The sequence below is a fragment of the Sceloporus occidentalis genome, unplaced genomic scaffold (genome assembly GCF_023333645.1).
Source record: "Sceloporus occidentalis isolate IW3139 unplaced genomic scaffold, rSceOcc1.0.p SCAF_4, whole genome shotgun sequence".
Taxonomy (NCBI): Eukaryota; Metazoa; Chordata; class Lepidosauria; order Squamata; family Phrynosomatidae; genus Sceloporus; species Sceloporus occidentalis.
In genome coordinates, this window is record NW_028316984.1 from 90,217,520 (window position 1) to 90,236,407 (window position 18,888).

The following is an 18,888-nucleotide window of genomic DNA, read 5'->3' on the forward strand; positions in this document are numbered from 1 at the left end:
AGCATGCCACAACAGTTTCATTTCATTTGGAACATTTTTTTTAGCTTCTCAGAAAACAGAATGGCCTCTGGCACAGCATGTAGCTTTTAAAAGTATTAAACAGGTCTTGACTATGGGGGGAATGCTATGGATGACCAGGCCCTTCAATTTTCTGAAAGACTGGGATGGGGAGGAGAAAGACAGCCAGTCCTACAGGACTTTCTACACAGCTAAATGACAGTGGGGTCGCCCCTCCACAGATATTCGAGGTCACGGATCTCAGATCCACGAGTTAGGAGGAGCAACTGTAGTTTCATATTCTTATCCTTCACCCCTAGCTATAGAAAAACAGTCTACAACACCTTTAGTATTTCCTCCTATTTTACTACCTATCCCCAAGCAAGTGGTCCATCTGAATTTTTCCAATATGCAACATGTGCAGAATGACATAGGCCAGAAATGGAAGATAAAATATTCCTTAGGAAAAATATTTTAATTTCTTTGTTAATCAATACTTTCCCAAATAGATCTTAGGAGACACTTGAAGTGCTCCTTTACTGCCTTGGCTGAAATATTGCATGATCAGTTTTGCTGCTGATCATAATTATCTTGTTAAGTGAAAAGCAACTTTAGTACGGTCCCCTCTCCAGCACCTTAGCCAACCAAAACAGACCAAATATCCTGTTATAGGAAAACCTTCCCCTTTCCACCTCCCACAATCTACTATATATACTCAACTATAAGTCAACCTCATGTATAAGTCAAGGTCAAAATTATGGGTTTTGCCATGACCCATGGCTAGTTCAAGGGCAAAATTTGGAGGTTCCTTCAGTGTGTATGTGTGCATGTGGTAAGAGAGACTCGAATTGAGGCTTTTTGCTTCAGTCACCCAGGACTCTTTCTGCTTGGTCCGGAGAGAAATAAACTCCTCTTTGAACTGCATGGGGAAATCTGAAAGAGCTGCTATCACATTACCATTTGTTGTTGTTAGCTGCCCTTGAATTAGTACTGACTCATGGAGATTCTGTGGATGAGACATCTTCAAAAAGCCCTATCTCCCTCCCTGATTGAGTCTATCCATCTAGCATGTGGCCTTCCTCTTTCTTTTACCCTCTACCTTTCCTAGCATTACTGTTTTTTCTAGTGATCCGTGCCTTCTCATGATGTGGCCAAAGTATGATAGTCTCAACGTGAGCATCTTAGTTTCCATGTAGAGCCCTGGTCTGATCTGTTCAAGAACCCATTTGTTTGTTTTCTTGGCTGTCCATAGTATCCTAAGTACTCTTCCCCAACACCACATTTCAAATAAGTTGATTTTCTTTCTGTCTGCTGTCCACTTCTCACATCTGTACTGTCCACCTCTCACACCTGTACATGGTAATGGGAAATACAATGGCCTGAACAATTCTGACTTTAGTGCTCAGTTGTATGTTTTTGCTCTTCAGTAGCTTTTCCAGTTCTTTCATAGCTGCCCTTCCCATTCCTAGTCTTTTTCTTATTTCTTGACTGGAGTCTCCATTCTGGTCAATGTTTGATCCTAGATATGGGAATTCTTTAACTATTTCAATTGCCTCGTTGTCTAGATTGAATTTGTATATTTATTCTGTGGTCATTATTTTTGTTTTCTTTATGTTCACCATCAGACCTGCCTTTGCACTTTCATCTTTGACTTTCCTTATTAACTGTTCCAATTCTTGAATGTCTTCTGCTAATATTATGGTATCGGTTGCATATCTTAGGCTGTTAATGTTCCTTCCTCCTATCTTCACTTCTCCTTTTTTTATTCTAATTCTGCTTTTCTTATGTTTTCAGCATATTAGTTAAACAAGTAAGGTCATAGGATGCAGCCTTGCCTGAACCCCTTTCCTATTGGGAATCACTCTGTTTCCCCAAATTCTGTTCTGACGTTGGCCTTCTGTCCTTGGTACAGATTCCTCACACACCCATATCTTTGAGTGCATTCCATTGCTTTTTATGATCTATACAATCAAATGCTTTGCTGTAGTCTATGAAACATGTGCTGATTCTTTTTTGGAATTCTTTAGTGTTCTCCATTAGCCATCACATGTTTGCAATGTGGTTACTAGTGCCCCTTCCTTTTCTAAATCCTGGAATTTCTCTCTTCATGTATGTTAGGAGTCTATGCTGCAGAATTTTGAGCATTATTTTGCTTGCATGTAAGGTTAGTGCTACTGTCCCATAGTTGTTGCAGTTTTTTGTATCTCCTTTCTTGTGGACTGATATCTTTATTGAGCGTTTCCAGTCTGTTGGACACTGTTTTCCACATTTACCATAGTGACTGGTAAATAAGTTGACCTGGGATTTTGGGGTTAATTTTTAGGCATAAATCTTTAGATTTATAGATGAGTAGATATACGGTAGCTACTTTTATGATTCTCTTTGGGGTTGTTCATGTTACTTGCTTGCTTAATGTTTTCTAAGTAAATAAGCAAGCAGATCTAGGATTTAATATCAAGAAATCCTTAAAACGTTTAAAATTTAGATTTCCACGTAGATGCCCATCCCATCATGAATAATTATAATACTCTTCATGGAAGATGTAATCCATTTGGAAGCCATCATTTCCACCAACAATCTCAATACAGGTTGAGTCTCCTTTATCTTCAGTGATTGGGACTAGAAGTGTTTTGGATTTCAGATTTTTTTGGATTGTGGCATACCTATATTTACATATCTGTACATAACGAAATATGTTGGATATGGGACCCAAGTCTGCACACAAAATTTATTTAAGTTTCATATACACCTAATACACATGACCTGAAGGTAATTTTATACAATATTTTAATAATTTTTGTGCATAAAATAAAGTTTGTACACACTGAACCATCAGAAAGTAAAGCTGCCACCCACTAAAAAGTTTTGGGCTTTGGAGCATTTCAGTTTTGGAATTCTGGATAAAGGAGACTCAATCTGTAGTAATAGGGAGTATGATAAATATGTTGTTGACATACATGTAACAGGCTGTCTGCTCTGCTAAAAAGCTTTCCTGTGTCTTCTTTTCTGAAAATCCCTACTCTGTATATAGCAGTCTTACCACATTGCAGCTTTTAACATTTTATTTGTTTTATTTGTATAAGAGAAAACTGATCTGTGCTAACATTTATGATGTGAGTAGGGACACGTGCTCTGTGCTTGGAGGGAGGTACTGGAATATACATTTGGCATTCTTGGGCTGGAGAATCTGTAGTACATTAAAGTGCAAAAAATAAATTAAAATAAAATAAAAATCATTGCACAAGAAAGATTTTGTTATTCAGCTTCCAGAGGAGTAACCATGTTAGTCCACTGTAGTGAAAACAGACTCGTGGTACTTTGAAGATTAACAAAGTTATCATAGCATAAATTAATCCTGGAAGAATGTGCATCATAATAAACCTGGAGTATTTTTAATTCAAATAACTGGAGTTTGGCATCTTACAGGAGCATCTCTCTTAAATGTTAGATGGACCCCCTTATTATTCACTAATAATAAAAAATACCCCCCCCCACACACACCATTATCATTAAGACTGACCAACGTTTACAATACACTACTGTGCCTCCCCTCCCCCCCCCATTGGCAGACTCCTGATCCACAAATCTGACTGCTCACAGACCAGCACATCCCATATTATTCAGTGGTGGTGACATGGATATGCACATGCTGAAGTGTGCACATTTATGTTGCTGGCATTGAATAATATGGGGCACAATTGTCTGCATTTTTAGCATCTGTGCGGGGCTCCCGAACCGAACCCCTACTGATGCAGAGGGACCACCAAATTGGAATTGCAAATGCTCACCTAAGCAAAATAATAAGTAATAAAACTTTAATTTATATCCCACTTTTTGTTACCACAATCAAAGCGGCGTACAACCTTAAAAATATATATATACAATCCCCCCCTTAAAAAAGGATTAAACAATTCTATCCATTAAAATTACAGGTGATAAAATCTAAAAACAATACAATAATAAAATAACGGTGGGCAGAGTCTTCTCTTATATATGTGTGTGTGTGGGGGGGAGTGTTACATGGCCGGGTTCTATTCCAGGAAGGCCTGCCAGAAGAGATCCGTCTTGACAGCTTTTTTGAAGTTCTCTAGGTTAGTAATTTAATAAATAATAAAATCTTTATTTATAGCCCGCCTTTCCACAGATCAAGGCAGGTTACAATATGCAAAATACACAATTGCACAAGTATACAATGTCATAATAAAAACATCAATAAAACACATTAAAAGGTACAATTAACAACATCCAGTCCAGCTCAAAATGCAAAGCTGTAAAGGGAGAGCAGGAGTACAACTGGGACATTAGGGGAAAGTCTGCTGAAAAAGGAAGGTTTTTAGCCCCTTCCTGAATAGGTCGAGGGAGGTGGCCAAGCGGAGCTCGCCAGGAAGCGAGTTCCAGAGCTGTGGGGCCGAGATGGAAAAGGCCCTCTGTGTTGTTATAGAATATTTTGCATCTGGAACTCGCAACAGTTGCTTCCCAGCTGACCTGAGTATGCGGGGCGGATTATATGGAGAGAGGTGGTCTGCCAAGTACCCTGGGTCCAAGCAATTTAGGGCTTTATAGGTGATAACCAACACCTTGTATTGCGCCAGGAAGCAAATGGGCAGCCAATGTAGATCTTTACGCACAGGTGTTATGTGACTGGCCCTGGAGGATCCAGTGACCAGTCTTGCTGCCATGTTCTGAACCAATTGTAGCTTCCGAGAGTGGTACAAGGGTTGCCCCATGTAGAGCGCATTACAGAAATCCAACCGAGAGGTTACCAGAGCATGTACCACCGTTTCAAGGTCCCCCCAGCCCAGGTAGGGTCGCAGCTGGCGTATCAGCCGAAGCTGATAGCAGGTGCTCCTGACCGTCACATCCACCTGAGATGTAAGGTGGAGCGACGAGTCCTCTGCGAACTGAGTCCTTCAAGGGGAGCGTGACCCTGTTCAGGACAGGTGGACAAACATCCATCCTCGGGCCGGGGGAGCCTATCATGAGCACCTCCGTTTTCTCTGGATTCAGACTGAGTCTGTTTTCCCTCATCCAGCCCATTACCGACTCCAGACAGGCGTCTAGAGGAGAGATGCCATCCCTGGTCACTGCATCAGTCAGAGACACAGAGAAACATATTTGGGTGTCATCAGCGTACTGATAACACCGCGCCCTGTGTCTCCGGATGATCTCGCCCAGCGATTTCATGTAAATGTTGAATAGCATGGGGGACAGAATGGCTCCTTGAGGGACACCAGATGTAAGAGCCCTCTTATCGGAGCACACGTCCCCCAGCCGCACCATCTGGAATCTACCCGAGGTAGGAACGGAACCACTGGAGCGCAGTGCCCCCGATTCCTAACTCCCTGAGGCGTTCCAGAAGGATACCATGGTCAATGGTATTGAAAGCCGCTGAGATGTCTAAAAGCCCTAATAGAGACACGCTACCCCTGTCCATGCCCAGACGGAGATCATTGACCAGGGCGACCATGGCAGTCTCAACTCCATAGCCCGCCCAGAACCCAGTTTGAAATGGGTCTAGAAAATCAATATCATCCAAGACCGATTGAAGCTGGATTGCAACTGCCCTCTCGATCACCTCCCCCAAGAAGGGTAGCAGTGAAACAGGCCGATAATTATTATGCATCAGGGGGTCTAGGGAGGGCTTTTTTAACAGCTGTTTTACTATGGCCAATTTGACGGATCTTGTCCGGCAGGCTATTCCATAAAGTGGGAGCGATCGCGGAAAAAGTCCTCTGGGAGGTCACCGTCAAGCTGGTCTTTGTGGACTGCAACAAATTCCTCCCAGAGGATCTGAGTGCATGGGGCGGATTATATGGAAGGAGGTGATCCCTTAAGTAGGTTGGGCCCAAGCCATGGAGGGCTTTAAAGGTAATGACCAACACCTTGTACTGTGCCCGGAAACGAATAGGCAGCCAGTGGAGTGATTTCAGTATTGGTGTAATATGGTCACTCTTAGTTGTTCCTGTAATCAATCTGGCTGCCATATTCTGTTCCAGTTGAAGTTTCTGGACTAGGCACAAGGGTAGCCCCATGTAAAGCGCATTGCAAAAATCAAGACTTGAGGTTACCAGTGCACGTACTACAGTTTCGAGGTCACCCGGCTCCAGGAAAGGGCGCAGCTGACGTATCAGCTGAAGCTGATAACAGGCACTCTTGACTGTTGCATTCACCTGATTTCTCATCTGAAGCAATAAGTCTAGAAGCACCCCTAAGCTGCGAACACAGTTCTTTGAGGGGAGAGTGAACACCTCTAAGGACTGGAGGTTGTGGCCCGATACCTGGTTTGGGGGCCCCTACCGTAAGTACTTCCTTTTTGTCTGGATTCAGCTTGAGCTTGTTTTCCCTCATTCAGTCCATTACTGCTGCAAGACATTGATTGAGGGGAGAAATGCCATCTGTCCTCATTGCTGATGACCAAGACATGGAGGGTATCATCAGCATACTGATAACACCCCACTCCATGTCTATGGATGATTTCTCCCAGCGGCTTCATATAGATATTGAATAACATCGGAGACAGGATGGCGCCCTGAGGGACGCTACAATTAAGCTCTGTTTTTGAAGAGCAACTGTCCCCAAGCATCACCCTCTGGAATCTACCTGAGAGGAAGGAACGGAACCACTGCAAAGCAGTGCCTCCAATTCCTAATTCTCTCAGGTGTTCCAAGAGGATGTCACGGTCTGTTGTTTATTTTTTGCAAGGACATGCATTAAGTTTCTGAACAAAGGCATGGTTCTTAACATCTTGCACATCTATCTGCAAAATGTTTCTACATTAAGATGGAATGGAATAAATCTTTCCAGATATAATTAGGTTGCAACTTTGTCATGTGATGGAACTGTCTCCAAGTTCATACAAGCATCCTAATAAAAGCAGCCATGGGGGCTCCCCTTTGGATGACAAAAGGAGTCATATGCAAACTGTATCTCTCAAACCCAGTGAAATGTACAATGCAGGCTGAAGCAGTCTACAAAGATAAAATTAGGTTCAACACCCTTCTTCTATTCAGAAATGAGTTCACAGTGCCTGTGGATGTTTTTGAATGATAAAATATCGATGCCACAAAAGCTTCAAACAGATGGTCAGAGGCTGAAGGGAATGATCATGCCACTGAAAGTGGGACACAAGGGGAAAAGAAATGCATTGTCACTTTATTATGCAACCAAAGTTAACCCACATTTTTGGATTCAGAAATAAGTTTCTGAATTATGGTAACAGATCCTTAAGGAAATAGAAAACATCCTTAGAGTGTCATATCATTGTCACATCCAGTGTTTCCAGACAGCAGCTCTCCAGGTTTTCAAGCAAAAGTCACCCACCCTGCCCCAAAGATGCCAGGGACTGAACCTGGTACTTTATGCACACAAAGCATATACTACCATTATGATTTGACCCTCTTCTTTCAAGGACACAATAAATGTGAGGAACAGCAGGATGGTCATGTCAAGCTGAGACCTCCACAGTACCCCTATGAATCTCAGCACGGGTGTCATCATTCTACATTTAGCTATGGGGAGACACTTTTGCAATCCTTCTTGCTCTCCAGGAAGCAAGAAATGGCCGCGTAGCCTTCAGAGACTGTTCAATAAGTTGGCATGTGGTTTGGGCCCCCTGCAGAGGAAGGAAATACCAACACCTGCAGCACCCCAAAAAGGTCATATATACATGTAAGGGAAATTTACATGTCTATACATCCCTAATAGGATGCCAGTCAATGTCTGCCAACAGTTCACAAACATTTCTTCACATATTCAAGCTGCTGGAGTTTTCAGGACACTAATTGTTGCTTTTCTTTTGCAAAATATCTATTAAATTAACCTTTTCTCTGTTTCAGAATGTAACACATGGTCAAGAATTCCAAAATAAAATCACTTGTCAAGTCAACAGCTATGATATTAAGTGGAATGATGCATTTTCAGAGAAGCAATTTCATTGTATAAAAAAGACAACAACAACATGGCTTCAAGTTGAGGAAGAAGCAGAATCAATATTTGCCTGAAGAGGAGGTGGCGTTTTGTAGGATGTCAAGCAGTGGTGAATGAGATGCCAAAGAAGCGTATAGGAATTTGGCTCAACCCTGCAGAATCTACTAACAGCACAAAACATTTCAAACTCCGGTGTGGAGTGTAACACATCACTGTAGCCAATGCTCTACTGGATGTAGGCTCTACATGTAACACAATGATGTGAAACAACTCTTGGAAAGATTTAATTCTTACACACCATAAATAGCCCTGAACAGATTTCTGACATGTCCCAAACTAAACAGTAATCTTTTGGTCACATAATTCAGGTCTATAAATACTAAGAACATCTGTCCAGGCTTCTGATGGATTGTTTTAAAAATACATGTTCCACCCAGATTTTTATGATCTGCACGGAGAAGCACTTTTCTCTGCTGGGGAAAGGTTCAGCTCATGCTTGCATAGAAGTCAGTAACAGCCTTGGTATGGCTGTCATTGGGGACTGCTGGCCTCTAGTCTGGCTCTGGCAGACAAGACCTTTCTTTCCATCTGGCCCACTTTCTTTCTTCTCAGGCTGGGCTTGCCTCTCTCTCTCCTTTTGTGCTCACAATCCCATGAGCAAGATACTTGCTTCCTGTAAAGAGTGAAAAAGGGAGAGCAAGAGAATGGCAGACAAATGACATGCAAGCTCAGAAACCCAGCCATGGAGTACAGCGGCTAGAGCAGCATAGCATCTTTTCTCAATTATTCTTTCAGATTATTCTCCATGGAAAAACTAAAGATGCCAACACACACTTTCCAACTGCCTTTCCAATGGTTTCCATTGCTGCCTCCTTCACTCCACTTCTTAGAACCTCCCAAAAATAGTTACCTCTTTGTAATGAAAACATGCTTCCTAAGATGCCACTAAAGTTTTTCTAGACATCACTTACAATTGTAATTTTGATGAACAAAAGGCACAGCATAAACCCTGCGCTATGCTGATTGGCTTTATCTTCTGACTTCTTCCACACCAATCTTTTTCTCCATAACTGGCAGCCTTCACAGATTCACTCACGGAGAATTACTGAGAATTTAGATGATCTTTCTACCCAAGTTTCTGCATCTTGGGTTCTCACTGCTGTCATCTTGTTTTTGTGGTCTCCCTCCTCACTCTTAATCTGTAGTTTCCACAGCTATTGCAACACAAACCTGTTAGGTATGAACAAACACCATTATCTTACCAGGTTTAGTCAGAATGCACATTTCATCTTTTTATATTACTTGCCCAGCAATAACCATTGCTCAAGGATGGTGCAAATTTTAAAGAAGTTTTTTTCAATGTTGCCATACAGAAGTACCCAGTGCTCTCTGACCGCCACCCCACCCCCAGAATTCCTATTTCAGCTGCACAGACATCCTTGTTCTTCCTTTTTTGCTATGGAAATGTTAACTAAGGGACAGCCTGTGAATAATTCAGTCTGCCCTACCTTTTCAGGAGGACCAAATTATCAGTCTGTTTCATTATTTTCATTCTATTTCTTACCAATCAACTTGATTGTGTGGCGTGAAGTGAGGAAATGTGGTCAGAATTATCAAATTTGAGTAATTGTTATCTGAACCACTATGTGAACTTGTTATGGCTTACTGTCAACACAATGTCAGAGATACTATGTTTTCCTCCCAGATCCATGTCTCTAATCTTTAACTGACTATTTTCCCCCCATGGAGATGAAAAGAGAGACTGGGTTAGGCTAGTGTCCATTATGCTACAGCATGCAGTTACTGAGTAGGAGGTAAATGGCTTCCCCTTGTACCCTTCAAGCTTTTATAATGAATCATGGAGTTCCTTTTCAGCTTATCATGGGCTCTTCAATGAGAAGATCAGGGCAGATCAGCCTCCCTAAAAGAAGTGCATGGAAGAATTATTTCTTTGGACCACAACCCCCAGAATTCCCAAGACAGTACCCCCCATATTGGCTGGGAATTCTGGCAGTTGCAGTCCAAAGAAGTAATTTTGCAGCCTTTACTTAACATATAGCAAGCCTGCAGATCACCATCTCCTCTTGTGAGATGTGGCTCACAAGGGACACAACATATGTTCTAGGTCATGGAGCTAAGTAAGTGAGGCACAGACACCAAGCACATATACTACAGGTGGGAAGCATTTTTCAGCTCACAAGCCCTGTTGCAGTTTGGGAAAAGTATTAGGATCTGCATTCTAGCAGTGGGCAAGGCTGCAGGTACAAGTAGAACCAATGCAAACTGGGTATTGCCAGATGTAATTGTTACCAATTTGACCATTTCTCACCACATATATGAAGCACACCTCAATTTTACATGTGTCCACTTGGAGCAAGCCTCAGCTTCTCAGATGGCAAAGCACAGCCTGGTTCTGCACAACTGATTTTCAGACTGCAAAGCTCAGCTTAATTACACAGAACACCTTGCCAGGGTTAAACAGCTTCTTACTGTTTGTTGCAGAATGACAATAATGTCAGAAGAAGCTTGCAGGCCATACAGGGAACTCTAGTACTGGTCTTATCCTCTGGTACTCCCACTTGGTCCTGTTCTAAAGCATGGCTCAAAATCCACTATAACAAACTCCTTTTCTGTGATAGACTCCTCAACACATGAATCCGTATGAAAAAGACTGGAAGGTAGCTGACATTTTGAAAGAGACTTTGGAAACAAGAAAGAGAATGACACAAAGTCACACCAAGAAATGAACACAGGTGCATAACTGACACTGTCCAACTGAAGAGTTGTGACCCAACGCTATCACAAAAGAGTATAGTGACCCCTGTGGACAAAAACCTGGCTTGTGTACATGAGGCCTATGAGTCCCCTGCCCATGTTAGCAAAGAGGATGCATGTAAATCTTTAACTTTGCTCAGAATTATTCTTCCACCCCTACCATACACCCACACAACCCTTTGCCAACATGTTCCAGAAGCCGCTACGGTAGACTGCATTGCTCTTTGAAGGCTTCCCTATGAAAAATGACTAGGCTACAGTCCCCATTTATGAAATGTCACTTGGTTAGGTATATCTGAAACAATCTAGTTTAATAAAAAGAAAAATGAACTGCCATGTGCTCTGGTTATAAAAGCCAGCACTGGACAATCAATCTGTCAATGCAAAACATCTCCAGGGAATAAAAGTCTGTCTTGAAACTGGACTGCTGCTTTCCAGGGCCTAATCATGACTGAAAGGCACAAGTGAAATTGCAAATGCACAGCCTCCATAAGGAAATGAAGAGTTTGTTACTTTTCACACATACTGCAACTAATTAACAAAACTTTGAAACTCAAAGCTTACTTCCCCAGTGGCTCTTCAGTGAAGTCTGCATTTAGAAGGCCATAAACTCAGAGGGCAATCTTCTAACACGTTGTTTTTTTTTTCTTTGTGAAGTCAATGTGAATCAGGTTAGCTATAACTTCCAGAAGGGAGCAGCCATATTAATATATTAATATGCTAAAAGGAAAAACAATGAAAAGTCTTGTGGAACATCCATGATTTTGCTGTTCAATATTGCTAGCTATAATCCTCCCTGAGTGCCCTATATGGGTGAAAGATATCCAGTGAACGTTTTTTTTTGTAAAACAAGGATGAGCAACCTGGTATTCCCAATATGTTTTTGGACTATACCTCCCATCATCAACCATAGCCACACTGGGACTGATGGCAGCTGTAATCCAGATTTCATGGAAGCAACTGAGTTGTGCAGCCTCTGTTACAAGCATGTACTAAATTTACAAACATAAACCATCTGGCTTAATGTGCAAGTTTACATTTACTGGTAATGAGGTATTTGTCATAGCAACTGATCAACATTTTACAGAGAAAGAAGATACAGTCAGCCTCTGTATCTGCAGATTCTGTATCCATAGCTTCAACCATCTACGTCTTTAAAATATACTGTATATATATGTGTGTGTGTGTGTGTGTGTGTGTGTGTGTGTATTTAAAAATCCAAAATGCAAACTTTGATTTTGCCATTTTATATAAAGGACACCGTTTTACTACCCCATATCAGATTTTGAGCATTCACATATTTTTGTAACCACAGGGGTCCTGGAGCCAAAACCCAACAGATACCAAGGGCTACTGTATGTAAAAGGAAGTAATAAGTTGTTCAGGAGGGCATAGGAATGTAGTAAGAGGGCAAGGCATTCAGAAGAGAGGCAATGGCGGTATCCAGACTGGCGCAAAGCGCTGGCCTGGATACATACTAGGGTTGCCTCAGAGTGTCCTTTCCAGATGCCCCGCAACCCTAGTACATGGCCGCGGCGTTGTAATAGCAGCACCCTTTCTACATGGGCACCACCATTACGACGTCACGGCCGCGCCGCAGCCAAACAGCACAGCGTGGACTTGATGTCCTGGTGCTGCTGCAGGGTGCTTCTGGCGCCCTTTCAGCAGCGCCAGAAGGAGCTCCGTTTCAGAGCTCCTTCAGTTGTATCGCTGGCGCGGCCTTCAAACAGCCACGCCAGCGATACAAAGAGAAAGGGGCTGAGCAGGCTGTGGGGAAGCAGCATTTTGCCACTTCCCCAAGGCCAGGAAAAGCAGCAGATCGGGGCCTCTGGGGCTGCTGCTGTGGCGGCTGAGGCCCCAATCCGTCGGGGAAAGGGGCGGGTGCAGGCCGCTCCAAAGGGGCGGTCTGTATCCCGCCAATGACAAGGAAGAGTTCAACAGCACAGGCAGCCCTCGTCTCATTGGTACATACTCTTGCCAGCCAACTGGCCTCAGTCTGTTGGAAGATTTCAAAAGTCTGTCTACTTATCATTCATGCCAACAACAGGAACTTTGTGATACTCCAGATGTTGCTGTACTGCAGTTCCCTGCATTACTTACTAATGGTTATATTGACTACAGCTGCTTGGAGCTGGAGTTCAACAACATCTGGAGAACTGCAATTTGCCCACCTCCACCTTAACAATCTATTTTGTGCTACCAGTCCTGAGGAATAGCAAAATAAGGACTCAGCAAATGCAAAACCACTCAGAGTTACGGGCTTTCCCAGCAGATAATGATCACCAATTTGCAGACATTAATCCTCTTTTGCATTAGCCTCCCAGCCTGAGGCCTGCTATCAGCACAGAAAAATACACATGCAAATCACTCCTGCATTCCCAGGCTCACACAGTATATATATATATATATATATATATATATATATATATATATGCCCACTTTTTTCCAGGCAAGCATTCCCTGAAGATGCCAGCCACAAATGCTGGTGAAACGTCAGGAAGAAAATCTTCTAGAACATGGCCACAGAGCCCGAAAAACCCACAAAAAACTATGGATGCCAGCCATGAAAGCTTCGACTTCATCTTTTGTGACTATTGTTTCACACTGCATGACATGAATGAGGGCTATTCCAGAAACAACATACTTTCCCAGCAGACTGACAGGGATAGGACTCCTCTCCGTTTCTAGATTTCCACGACCAAGGTGTGTGTTCACCCATGTATAAAAGAGCATTCAGTCACATGAGCCCCCAAATATAGTCTAAAGTAGGACAGCCCTAGCAGCGGTTTCCGCTGTCTTGGTGAGACGTAGCGGTGAACCAGACAGATCAGATATTTGCTACCATGTAGCTACTTTGGTGACAGCCACACCGCTCACTTGGTGACCTTGGGCTAGCCCCATTCTCTCAGACTCAGAAGAAGGCAATGGCAAACCCCCTCTGAACACATTGTGCCAATAAAACTCCATGATAGGTTCACTTCAGGGTCAGAAACGATTTGAGGGCACACAGTAACAACAACACCTATTTCTAGTTCCTGTTATACTTCCTCTTCAAAATACACCTGTGCAAATGCCAAACAAATACCAGTTCTATTCTTCATCTACCTCCCCCTGACTGGAGGGCCATGTAAGATCGATTAGGAGGCCAGATTGGCAGGGGTTCTGGTGCTAAAACTGTTCTACAGTTATCCATCTTTGGAAGTATGTATGCTGCTGCCAATCTATGGTAAAACTTTGTGTTTTTATTCTTCAAGCTAAATTCTACTGGGAATGACACATCACACAGGGACATGAGAGAGGGCCTTTTTCTGCAGTGGTACCACATTTATGGTATGTCCTCTCCTTAGAGACCCACTTGGTGCCAACATTGGTTCCTTTTAGCCATCAACTTAAAACATGGTTTTGTAAAGTGTTTGGAATCTTATTACTTATTATTTCTTGACATGTACATGTACATGGATTAAATTTAGCCTTTTTGGTTGTTTCCATCTGGTGATTTATTTAATATACTTTAATCCTATTTAGAATGATTCTGTTAAAATCATAGAGTAGGAACAGACCACAAGGGCCATCCAGTCCAACCCCCTGCCATGAAGGAAGACACAATCAAAACACTCTCAACAGATGGCCATTCAGCCTCTGTTTAAAAACCTCCAAAGGAGGAGACTCCACCACTCTCTGAGGGAGTGTGTTCCACTGTCAACCAGCTCTTACTGTCAGGAAGGTCTTCCTAATGTTTAAGTGGAATCTCTTTTCCTGTAGTTTGAGTCCACTGCTCCATAGCTTAGTCTCTGGAGAAGCACAAAAGAAACTTGCTCCATCTTCAGCATGACAGCCCGTCAAATATTTAAATAGGGTTATCATATCACCTCTTAACCTTCTCTTCTCCAGGCTAAACATATACAGCTCCCTAAGTCACTCCTCATAGGGCATGGTTTCCAGACCATTCACCATTTTGGTTACCCTCTTCTCCAGCTTCTCAACATCATTTTTGAATTGTGATGCAGTGTTCCAAGTGAGGCCTGAACAAAGCAGAGAAGAATGATAATACAGTGCTGGTTTTATCTGCAATTGTTTTCAACTGTTTTAATTGTATGCCATCCTGAGCACCAACAATAGAGGGCAGCGTAGAAATATTTAAATAAAGAAATACAGCTGGGTTGCAGAAGACCTGTGCTTCCTACTGAACCTTTAGTGTAGAAATGGACAACTTGCACTCCTCCAAATGTTACTGCACTACAAGTTGAATCAGCCCCAGCCAGCATCACCAAATGGGAGCTGCAGTTCAACAACATCTAGAGGTCAACCCACATCCATCCCTGACTGATCCTATGCTACAAACTCTCCTATACCTAGATAACCTTTAAACTGTGAAGTCGAAGGCTTTCATGGCTGGCATCCATGGTTTTTTTGTGGGTTTTTCGGGCTATGTGGCCATGTTCTAGCAGTTTCCAAAACTATGGATGCTGGCCATGAAAGCCTTCGACTTCACATTGGAAATCTCTACAGGGAGAAATTGTTCCAAGACACTCAGAAACTGGAAAGCTCCAGACCAGGAAAGCACATCTACTCTGCTCACTAACTTTCCTGCAGAGACACAGACACCATACCACAATTTCTCACAGCAAAAAGGACCTTCAAATGACCACAGGCCAACCGCATCTACAACAGGATGGAACATGCTCTGTTATGGGAGAGAATACACACCACCCGCAAAGAACTGGACAACACAGACAAGGAACTGCTTCCACTCCACCTCAGCATCAGCCAAAAATATGAACACCCAAGACTGGGACAAAATTGACAGCCTCACCTACAGGAAAATGGAAAAAGATATGGCAGATCACACCAAAAGACAAAAACAAAAATTCAACAAATGCCATAAAAACCAGCTTAAAACCCACACTGGATTCATCACGGACCATCATCAATCTCACACAGCGGCAACTTTCAAATGAGGAAGAATCCATCCTGGCCAAAGGAGGCGACTTTGCAGTAACCACCACCAGAATCCCTGTTGAAGACATCATTGCCCAGATGGAATCCACCCTCCACCACCTCCTAGAGAAGGAAGCAGAAGAAATAAGAGGGGAAACAGCAAGGATTCTGCGCAAGGCAAAACCACTTCCCAGCAACATAACCAAAAAAGAAAGAAAAGCCATCAAGTACCTCAATTCAGATCCAGAAATCATAATTCTCCCAGCAGACAAAGGCAATGCCACAGTAATCATGGAAACAGAACAATACAAACAAAAAATCAATGAACCCCTGGATCCTATAGTATACAAAAAGTTGAAACAAGACCCAACCAGCAAAATCACCAGAAAAACGAACACCCTGATCAAAAACTCCTCAATTCAGCCAACCACAAGACAAAGTTTGTGCAAATCTGAGGCTCTCCCACCAAGACTATATGGACTTCCCAAGATCCACAAGGATTCCGTTCCACTCCGACCCATAGTGAGTGCCACTGGATCCCCCACATATGACTTGGCCAGGTTTCTGGCCACACAGTTACAAATCCATATAGGGCAGAACCCCCACTACATCAAGGACTCAGCTCACTTTATAGGAAAAATCAATAACCTTGAACTAAAACATGGAGACATATTAATCAGCTTTGATGTGGTCCCCCTGTTCACCAAAGTCTCCATAATGGATACCATGACACTCATCCGATAGATTTTTCCAGACGACATCACAGCCATGCTCAAACATTGCCTCACCACAAGCTATTTTCAGTGGGACAATGGATTCTACAGAGAGATGGGGAAGCCCCCAAAGCCCGGTGATAGCAAACTTTTACATGGAACACTTTGAAAAACAAGCCCTGGAAACAGCACCGAAAAAGCCCACAACTTGGTTCCGATACGTGAATGACGCTTTCACCATTTGGAGCCATGGAGAAGAAGATCTAGCTGTATTCCTGAATCATGTGAACAACATCCACCCGAACATCCAGTTCAATATGGAAAAAGAAAAGGAAGGAACACTGCCATTCTTGGATGTCCTAGTAATCCGCAAACCGAACCAACGTTTGGGTCACACAGTATTCTGAAAACCCACACATACAGACCGATACCTGCACAAGAACTCCAACTATCACCCAGGACAAAAAAGAAGCACAATCAAAACACTGGTAGACCGAGCAAAATGCATCTGCAAACCCCACTTCTTGGAAGATGAACTGATGCACCTGGACCAGGCTCTACAGGCTAATGATTATTTCAGCGCAGACATCAGAAGGCTGTCAGGCTCAGGAAAACCCAGAGGACTGAAGACAAGCAGCCACCCAAAGGGAAGGTATTTTTACCATACATCAAAGGAGTCACAGACAGAACAGGCAAAGCGTTGATGAAGCACAACCTGAAAATGGTTTACAAACCGACAAAGAAAATCCAGCAAATGCTTCGCTCAGCCAAGGACCAGAAAGACCCTCTCACAGCCGCAGGAGTTTACCGCATACCATGCAGCTGTGGACAAGTCTACATAGGGACCACAAAACACAGTGTGCAAACAAGAATCAAAGAACACGAGAGACACTGCAGACTGGGCCAGCCAGAAAAATCAGCAGTAGCAGAACATGCCATAAACCATCCTGGGCATAAAATACTGTTTGAAAACACTGAAATTCTGGACCATGCCAACCACTACCATGTCAGGATGCACAGGGAAGCACTGAAATCCACAAACACCTGGACAATTTCAACAGAAAAGAGGAAACCCTTAAAGTAAACAAGGTTTGGCTATCAGTCCTGAAAGACAGCAAGATAAAGACTCAACAAATGCAAATGAGAAATCTCCCAGCAGACAATGAGCACTATCAAGCAGACATTAATCCTCTTGTGCAGACCCTCACACCCTGAGGCCTGCCATTACAACAGACAATATGCATGCAAATTACTCCTGCCTTTCCAGGTCACACAATATATATAGCCAAGTGTTTTCCAGGCAAACATTCTCTGAAGATGCCAGCCACAGATGCTGGCAAAACATTATGAAGAAACTCTGCTAGAACATGGCCACATAGCCCGAAAAACCCACAAAAAACTAACCTTGAAACTGCATTCAATACATTAGAAATTATTCACAGGGCTTAAACTCACATGACGTTTAATCTCATAAATACTCTTGAAATTAATGCATCATCTTCTGTTGTGGCTCCACAGTAGCTTAAAAAAGAGAGAACAACCTCCATGAAGCAGTTTAGGGCAGTATATCCCCCAAAATGTTATTTGTTTATATATATCTTCCATTCTTTCCCACTGGAGTTCAGGGCAGCCAACAGCATTCACACTAAATTATCCCCCATTACAAGATTCTGGGGGAAAATGCAATAAAGCCAACAACAGATAAAACACTAGCATATAAGAGTAACACTCCTGTTTTACTACCATGCACAGGCTGCAAAGTTTATAATCACTATAGCTATGTTGTGTTTATAATCATAACTGTGCTAACTTGTTTTAAAAAAATGGGGGGGAGGCACATAGGAAGTCAAGCTTCAAGGCCAGCACTTGTGATTCTCCTGCAATAAAGAGGTTTATACAACACTCAGCCTTACATTAGTTAACTGTGGTGGCTGTCCTAACAGCAACAAGCCCTACCATGCAGAAGTGCCATTGTAACAGCTTGCGAAAGGACTATGATATAATACTACAAGACTTATGTTAACATGAGGGGCACCGTCTTACCTACATAATCTGCATCAGCCCATTTGTCAGAGACACAGATATGCTAAATCTGAAATATCAGTATGCAATCTCACAGCACCTTTGAGACTGAGTGAAATAAATTGCAGCATAACCTTTTGTAGACTTGGTCTACTTCCTCAGATGCATGGAGGAAGTAGGCCAAGTTTATGAAAGATTATGCTACTTCCTTCACTCAGTCAGTCTCACAGCTGCTACAAGATTCCTTTGCAAGCCCATTATCAATTATTATAAGTCCTGTGTGGGAATTGTTTAAATTGTCACTTTATGAATCAGTCTCAAAGTTGACCCATAAAAGTCCACACATATACACATTTTCCATGTGCCTAATTATAAACAAGTATTTAGAAGATTTAGGGCCCTTTCAGACTAAAAAAATATAGCACTATGATTTCACTTTAACTGCCATGGTTCCATTCTAAGGAATCTAGTAGTTTGCAGTTTAAAAAAAGGTATTCTGAATTCTCAGACAGAGCTC

General features: G+C 42.6%; 1 protein-coding gene across 5 annotated transcripts in view; it reads right to left on the bottom strand.

Moving 5' to 3' along the window:
* Positions 1 to 18,888, bottom strand: part of CUNH11orf24 (chromosome unknown C11orf24 homolog) — a 51,094-nt gene that overhangs the window by 8,817 nt on the left and 23,389 nt on the right. The window contains exons 1-2 of one of the 5 annotated variants that reach the window (XM_089520844.1): positions 17,805 to 17,819; positions 8,895 to 9,153 (exon numbers count right to left, since the gene is read on the bottom strand). The exons of 2 other annotated variants lie outside the window; for them this stretch is intronic. The gene's annotated coding sequence lies outside the window, so the exon portion shown is untranslated. Of the gene's footprint in view, positions 1 to 3,101; positions 3,316 to 8,894; positions 9,154 to 17,804; positions 17,820 to 18,888 lie in introns of those variants that run through there. 2 more of the 5 variants (XM_089520845.1, XM_089520846.1) reach the window with 2 other exon arrangements.